Genomic DNA, 8,530 nt, shown 5'->3' with positions numbered 1-8,530 from the left:
GCAAAGCTGCTCATCTCGTGCAGGCCAGAAGCAAAGTGGGCCCCACAGGCTAGCACACCCCGCAAGGCCCCTCCCTCAGGGTGGGCTTATCCTGTCTCAGCTCACCTCCCCACATTTGTTCCCAGTACACCCCAGTAGCTCAGCCACATGGCACCTGAGCCTTCATACACAAGCTCTACGGTGCTTTCTAGGTTTGGTCTACGGCAGGTGTCAATCTATGCAGTTAGCAGGCGAACAGAGTCCTTTCCAGAATGAGTGGAATTTGTGTTTGGTACTTGTGAAGCCTCTAAGTTCTCCACACTATGAGAAAAGAGAGCTGGAACACATAAAATACAGGTCACATGAACAAAATGCTTAATATAGAAATAGAAATCGTTCCAAGTCTATTTCATTGAAGTTAAGTATGAATTAGGAAAATGCTTCAAATATATTGTAATAATTCATTATGTGGTCCTTCACATCCAGACAGTAACAATAATAACACTTCTCAGTGATGTGATTCTCTTCAACTCTCTGTGCTAGACATAATTCCCCTTCTCCACATCAGCGCTGCACTTTATACATAAACTGATTAAAGAAATGATATTTTATATGAAAATTATTCTTCTCATTCAACTAAAGATTTTGAAATCCAGAACTGTGCTTTCCCAGTTCAGAAGAGCAAGATTTAGTTAAGTGCCTTGTATGCTATAGGGGAGCAAAAAGGATTTATTTTATGTCAACAACTTTTTTTTTTTTCTTTTATGGTGGAACAAGGGATTGAACTCAGGCCCTTGCGCTTGCCAGGCAAGCATTTATTCCATTGAGCCATCTCCCTGGCCAAGGATTTATTTTATTAAGGAACTAGATTCCAGTCAATGTGTTTGTTCCACATGAGTCAAACATAAATGAAGGAATAATGACTGCCAATGAAATTCAGTAAGTTAGATTCTGTTTCATTTAACAATAATTTAGGGTTAGGAAGATAGTTTTGTGACATAAGCACCTGCCTGGCAAGTGCATGGACCCCCGTTCAATCCCTGGTACTGCATGCTGTGCCACCCCAGAACTAGGCACTGTGGTGCACACCTGTAATCCCAGCACTGGGGAGGCTGAGGCAGAAAGATCTCTAATAGTCTGAGTTCAGTAGAGAGATCTTGTATCAAAACAGATAATAATGATAATAAAAGAATAAGAATAAGGCTGGTGAGTTAGCTCAGTGGACTGAGTGCCTGCTTAGGCAGGCACAGGGACCAGGCTTGATCCCTGGCATCACATGTTGCACTGGCCTCACCCCCAGGCATACTGAGCTGGCTACCAAGTACAGGTGTGGTAGTGCACGCCTGTAATCCCAGCACTGGGGAGGCTGAAAACTGGAGGATCACTACCAGTTTGAGCTGCTCCTGTACCAAACACATAAAATAATAATAAAAATGATAATAATAATAATAATAATTTAAGTGTTTTCAACCTTTATTATTAGGTTTGCTAAAAGTTTTAGCAAGTATGTGCTATTTGCTTTAAATTTCTACTTCATATCCTAAATCATGTAATATGTTTAAAAGATAAGATGTAAGCTTTTAAAATACTTTTGTGTTAATATTTGAATCAAAAACTTTTTAAATCAATGAATAGTTATCTTTTGTAACATTTTAAATGTTCTGAATTGATGAAATGAAGAATGTTTGCGGGATTTCCTCACCGTGCAAACAGCAGCCTTTGAAATCTGTGTTTCAGTTCTCCATCCTTCCCAATACACTTGGTACCCATTCTTTGCTGCGAATCTCTCTCAGTGTGAACCTGTTAAAATAGTGTCTAGAACAGTATTGTGGCTAGAAACCTATATATTCTCTCTTTTTTGGTATCTATCCATATTTTTAAATTTCTGAATTTTTGAATTAGTCTTCTATGTACTGTTATAGGAGTATATTTCTAGTAATAAGAATGTCACATATTCTTACAAGATTGTTGCATATTTTAAGAAAAATCCACTAATTAGTATTTTATGAATGTTTTTCTTTTTCAATTAATATTTTTTCAATTGACAGATCATGAGCTCACAATAACTAAAAAATTTTAAAATGTTGTCTTAAAAATAATATATAAATGATGAATAGCTACATTATTAATTGTCTTGATTTGAATATATATTTACATATATATGTCTATATCACATTGTACCCTTAAATGAAATTTCTTGACAATGAAATGAAATTATTTTGTTTCACTCCAAGTTATGAAATAGAAATGAGATTTAAACCTTTTTCATTTACGTGCCTACAAATATCTTGATTATACAAGGCTATATAATTAAAAGAAAAGTGCATCAGAAAAGTTGTATTTCAACTCATTATACCAAGTTTCAAAAACAAATCATTCCTTCCTAGATTCAGAAATCTTCTCAAGAAACATAAGGGCTCCTATGAATACATGCTAAATTATTATTAGGCTAAGTGTTTTCATTTTATATTTCACCTTCAGAAGAAATAAACTATAACTGATTTATTAACAGTGAACAAGGTATACTTTGGGTTGTACTCTATGCAAACAGAGCAATTGTATATTTCTATTGTCCCATGTTCTAGTCAAAGAAAAATGTATGTAGAAAGTGTTTATGTGTCTTCACAACTCTCAAATCATCTTTGGTTCTAATTTAGTCTCAATTTTGTTTTGAGTTAATTATTCCATTGTCCTATGACTATCAACTTCAATTTTCTTAATGATGAAATTATGACAATATTCTTTTCTCACTGATTCAAAGAAGATACCAAATATAGAAATATCAGTTCAAAGCACAGTGTGTTTATCATTCATTACAGCAAGTTGTTGTATATTTGGAGGCACTTATGTATTTATAGGCCCACATTTAATTTTATTGAAGTATCTGTCTTTCGCAGCTTTCAAAACTTTCTTTGTAGTTGAGTAATTTGTGGTGGTAGTCAACCTTATATGGATTGTCACTTCATCTCATTAGAGTTAATAAGAGCCATGATTAGTAAGTGAAGAAATTTGGCCTTTTATTTAGGACACAGGTGCTGGTCTACACCCAACCAGTCAGCTATTCAAATATTGAGTTTAATTAATTAAAAGCTATTTTAATGGAACTCCCCATTGAAGCTGGATGGGTAATTATACACTCTGACTATGCAAGTTCTACAAAGCTTAGGAGTGTCATTCTAGGCTTTTATGGAGAGTGAAGAGAACACAACAACCAGAGAAGCTCAGAGGTGAAATGAAATCTCTACATCAGGGTTTTATTTAAGCCATTTGAGTTGTTATTTCTACCCTACTTACACCTTCTTCAGTTATTTCACTGCCTACCACACCAACATTCAGTATTTAAGAGATTTTGTGGGAAAACCACACGTATTAGAATTTTTTTTGCACAGTTTCTATTATCATGAGAAAATTTAATAAGAAAGAAGTACAGAAGTTAGATACACACTACAGGTAATAATAGGAAGAGTAGGTCTGGAATTGAACGTAATTATTTGTTCTCTACACAACTTTCTTTTTCCCCTAGCTTTGTGGTATAAATAATTTTACTTGGCAGAGTGTCATTATGTCACTTCCTGATCATCCAAAAAAGTCTTACTCAATGATTCGCTCCACCCTTCTAGCCAAGTGTAATTCTTTCTGCATTCTTGTCTTTTGTCTGAAGGAAAGGTATTAGGTTTTTTATTCCTTTTTCTTTCATTGGGAGAGGGGTTTGAGTAAATCAGATAAAACTGATTGATTTCAACAAGCTCTCTCCTACATTATTTCCTCAAAGATTACTGTGTAAGTGGTGACAAATTGGCTCTCAGTTGAGTACCTGTGTGTAATTCAAGACTTAGAATTGCAATTCTGTTCTTTTTTTATGGGGGTTCTGGGGAAAAGTGGCTCACAGTAATACAGATGCCTATGGTAAATATGCCAGTAAGCCAATTGAATCATTAAAATGTAAAGATAAAATTTATAGTAATAAGAATGCAATACATCTATAGAAGGCAGTTTCTTAGGAACTTTGATTTAATAATAAAGTGAGGGTGCAATATTATTTTTTTTACATTTTTGAGATCAGAAAACTGAAGTTCAGCAGGGTGTAGTGGTGCCTGCTGTAATCCCAACACTTGGGAGGCTGAAGTAGGGGGATCAGAAGTGTGAGCTCATCTGAGGAACACAGGTAGTTTGAAGTTTGCTTGAGATAAATTTTAAAAGAAAGAAGGGAGGGAGGAAGGGAGGAAGGAAAGGGAAAGGAAGGAACGAAGGAAGGAAAAAAGGAAGGAAGGAAAAAAGGAAGGAAGGAAAGAAAGAGAGGGGACAGGAAGGGAGAAGTAGGGAAGGAAGGAGAAAAGGGAGGAAGAGAGAGGGAGGGGAGGGATGAAGAAGAAAGAAACAAAGCTGGGGTTCAGACTGGCTAAGCAACTTACCCAGGTGCTCTGCAATGGAGTTGAGCTTGACATGAATCTCTGGGAAGTTCAGATACTTAACACTCACAACTCCTCTGCTTTATCTGCCGCTTCAGTGGGAGGTCTTACATGCTGTAGCTAAAGTTCAGAAAAGTTCATATAGCAAAAAGCCTTGCATGACTGGATACAGAGTCTACACCTAATTCTGAGAGAGTCTGAAAGAATTTATGCTGAGACTGAGAGTGGTATTTTGATTTATTTTATTTTTATTGTGCACATCTAAAATATGAAACATGATGTTATAATACATATATATTAAAATAGTTACTACAATGGACAACATTCACATATGTTATATCTATATCTACTTGTATGTGATCTTGCAAAGTTACACATTTCTGCTCCTGTTGCAAGAAGAGTTTCTTATTTAGCAACATTCCTGAATAAGATACACTTTTGTCAACTGCAACCATCATAGTTTACATTATAGCTCTAAATTGCATATTCCACATATGTGCTGCCTTGTGGGGTGTTTGTTTGTTTTTTGTCTTCATGTCCTCAAGCCCAACACAGAGTAATGAAGGGGGTTATTTTCAAACAATTAGTTTGTGACATACTGGAATATGAAGATGATTGAGACCTTGATAGGAATGGTTGAGAGGGTGTGCTGAAACTCGGCATCTTGTTGTCTTTATGCATAAGATTAGCTCAACTAATTTTGACATTTAGTTCTTAGAAAGGGAATTAAGGTTGGCTGCAAAGGTACACTCCAGGGTTTCCACTGCTTGGAAGCGTAATGTAAAAGGATTGCTGAAAGTCTGAGGCCAGGCCACACGGTGAGCTCAAGTCCAATGTGCGCTATCCAGAGAGCCGCTGTTACAAAAATTCCACACTAAAAGAAGAAATGAATTAAGACATTTTAATATAGAAAAGAATAGATCAGCACTTTAAAAATGAATCAGATTAAGAAATGATGCATTCATTTTCTTAGTGATAAATTCTTCAAAAGCCAGAATTTTATCAGAATGCTTTAATGCTATTAAACTTTTGATGACCATTCAACCACCAATTTAATATTCTTCATTAAATTTGTTTTTTCAATTTGGTTGAGGGTATCACTATACAACTCAGACTCATAGTGATCCTCCTGGCTCAGTCTCCCCAGTGCTGGGATTATAGGGTGCACCACCATGCCTGGCTTCAGTGGTGGGCTAGGCCTGGGACTGGCACAGCTTGCGGTGTCAGGGATCAAACCTGGGTCCTTGCGAGACTGCTAAGCTATCTTCCTGGTCCTAAGGTAAGTTATGAAAATACTAACTCATTTTTTTCATTAATTTTAGTGCATCACAGTCCATTTAAATTTCTGTATGTTAATGTAAATTTACATTCTCCATCAATTTTGGCTCAACTTCATGCCCCTAAATGGAATGACATTATGCCATGTTTGATCGTCAAAATGCTCTTTCCTCTTCTACACTTTAAGAAATGCAGGAACTGTTCAAAGAAATAGTCATTTTTTAAATGAAGACTTCCTATTGCTTCAGAAAATGATTTGTGTATTCTCATGGATTTTAAGCTACAATTTTTAATATAGGTAAAAATGTAAGAACTTTAAACTAATATAGCAAGAAAATAACAGAAATTGACTAATTTAGTGAAGGGTCCAACAGATCTGTAAAACTATTCTAAAAGTTTATGGTTAATACCTGAAAGACAAAATTCTGAGGTAAAATTGTCAAATGTAAAATTGGTTAAACATAGCAGTAAAACTTTAACTTTTGCTCATGTTTCTCTATTAGACAAAAGTTATTTGTAACTTACCCACTTGTAGGTCAACATATTTCCCATCCTCAGCCTAATCAACAAATAGAAAATGGAAAATGAATTCTTCTGTGGAACACACGGGCTATTCGCCAAGCCTCTATTATATTGTTTAGGAATTAGCAGCCATTCATTTGCCTTAATTTAAAGCTTAAGATCATTTTTCTTATGAACCTCCACCTCATTACAGAAATCCTGAATTCATAAACTAATACTATGTGTGAGTGATTTATTTAGGTTATTTCATTTGATTATACAATGAATATTAATAGGTGTAAAACTTTTAATGAAGTTAATTCTTTCATTGGGGGAAACTTTTTTTAAAAACTTGGATACAAGTTTGATATTTAGAAGGGTATTGCTGAACATAGCCAAATTCATTTCCAAAACTGACATGTCAAATTATACCTTTCAGAGAGAGTATTATTCTCTAACTATCCTGCTGACAGAAATGAGCCTAATTGTCTAAAAAATTAACCCATTTGGTAGATTCAAAATAAAATCTTATTTCAATTCAGCTACGTTGTTGGTAGAGATTAGTGACTAAAATATTCTAAAACATACTTTATTTACTTTTGAATTAACTATTTGCTTATTTTTCTATTTAGATATTATTGTTAACATGTTATTTCTTTCAGTTTTTAATATCAGAGGATGATAAACTTTTCCAACCTTATTGAAGCATTATATATGTAATAAAATTGCATGTGCTATTTTATACAAATCCTTGTTTTTTAAAATTCTTACACATCAAAGAGCTTGTCTTGAAACACATTAATGGGACATTTTATGAGAGAATTACAACATCCTAAATAAAGCTCATCGGTGATAACTCGAAATTCAACCTAGCATTATGCTAATAAAGACATAATGCCGTTTCCTCTTTCTCCATTAAGAGTATTTTATTAAAAATGCAACATGCTTGTGTATATAATTAATGGTAATATGGGAGGAGCACTGAAACTACGAGAAAGGCCGGTTATTTGAAAAGACAAAATTCTATAGTCAAAATTATTTAACTATAATTTTATTAACAAGAAAATAGTTTAGCTTTAGGGAATAATATTTTTAATAATTTAGAGTAACTGGGCAAATTTCCACAACAGTTCAAACTAGTTGTGTGTTTGTGTGGGTGTGGATGTGGTTTTGCGCGCATGCGCCTGCCCTCTGAGTTAGCAAATATAATCCAGAACAGAAAAATTCGTAGTACAACTATGTATTTTTGTTTCAAGTAAACGTTGCAAAGTGTATAAAGTGTGTACTTTGTTACTGATTTCCGTTTAGGTTTACTAACATATGCCATTTCTACATCTGTTATCATAAAGGTTTTCTTCGGTGCCATTGCCCACAGATCCTTTTAAGATAGATATGCATTCTAGAATTATATTATCTCTCAGGAATATAAAAATGTAAGTGGCTCATGTAATTTTTTTAATGTATTTAGTACAGGGTCTCACTACATAGATCGGACTCCTGGTGATCCTCCTGTATCCAGCCTCCCAAGCCCTGGGATTATAGGAGCACACTGACACACCCCGGCTCAGCTGCCTTCTCAGTGCGCCAGCACACTTCACGGGATGGAGCCCCGGTCCCTTGCCTAAGCAGAAGTTTTAGTACGTTGAGCTCTCTGGCCGGCCCTGGCTCTTTAAATTTTGAAAAGTTATGATTTAAGAATCTACATATTACACGTGACATAAAATTATAAAGAAAAGAATGATTGAAATAATAACATAGCACGGGAATATAGGATGTAGAATGTAGAACACAGAATACAGAATACAGAATACAGAGTATTGCAAAGGACAGGTGACTCGCTGTCAACAGAACAAGCTTTATTTTTCTGCGCTCTGCAGCGTCCCGCATGCATGCGGCAGGGCCTGCAGACTTCTCTCCGCCTTGGACCCTCTCTGATGGGCTCCACCCTTCCTTAGCCCTCACTCTGGCCTCTTGCACTGCAGAGTGAGCGCTGCCCTGCAGCCCTGCGATCACCCTGGCCCCTCGCTGCACCCTGGGGCTCCGTCTCCTAGAGGGGCCCGGGGTGCAGGGCTCCCTTTCCTCTGAAACCTCCTCAGCCCAGAGGCTCCGGACTGCCCGCGGAGAGTGAGGCAGGGGCAGGGTCGTGGCAAGCGGCACAGAAATCCCAGCAAGTTCTGCGCTCCTACTGTGAGCCCTCGGCGGCGGAGCCCCCGGCCTGCGGTCGGCTTCTGGGAAGGGAGCTCCGCCCGGGAGCAGCGGAGGGCAGCGAAGCTCTCGAGATGGTGCGGTCAGGGGCTGCGAGTCCCAAGGGTTCGGGAGGACCCCACATACAGTCTCCGGCTCGGTGCCTCCTGCGCTCGGGC

At 37.0% G+C, this 8,530-nt stretch overlaps 1 protein-coding gene across 2 annotated transcripts in view; it reads left to right on the top strand.

Moving 5' to 3' along the window:
• The first annotated feature begins 8,185 nt into the window (after positions 1–8,185).
• The window catches only part of Rassf9 (Ras association domain family member 9), a 28,706-nt gene continuing 28,361 nt past the window's right edge, over positions 8,186–8,530 (top strand). For both annotated transcript variants that reach the window (XM_023716270.1, XM_023716269.1), the window contains exon 1: positions 8,186–8,449. The gene's annotated coding sequence lies outside the window, so the exon portion shown is untranslated. The remainder of the gene's footprint in view (positions 8,450–8,530) is intronic.

This window comes from Octodon degus, unplaced genomic scaffold (genome assembly GCF_000260255.1).
Source record: "Octodon degus isolate 3935 unplaced genomic scaffold, OctDeg1.0 scaffold00004, whole genome shotgun sequence".
In the NCBI taxonomy this organism is placed as follows: Eukaryota; Metazoa; Chordata; class Mammalia; order Rodentia; family Octodontidae; genus Octodon; species Octodon degus.
Note: the sequence above shows the minus strand (reverse complement) of the source record. Positions and strands in the feature narration are given on the sequence as shown.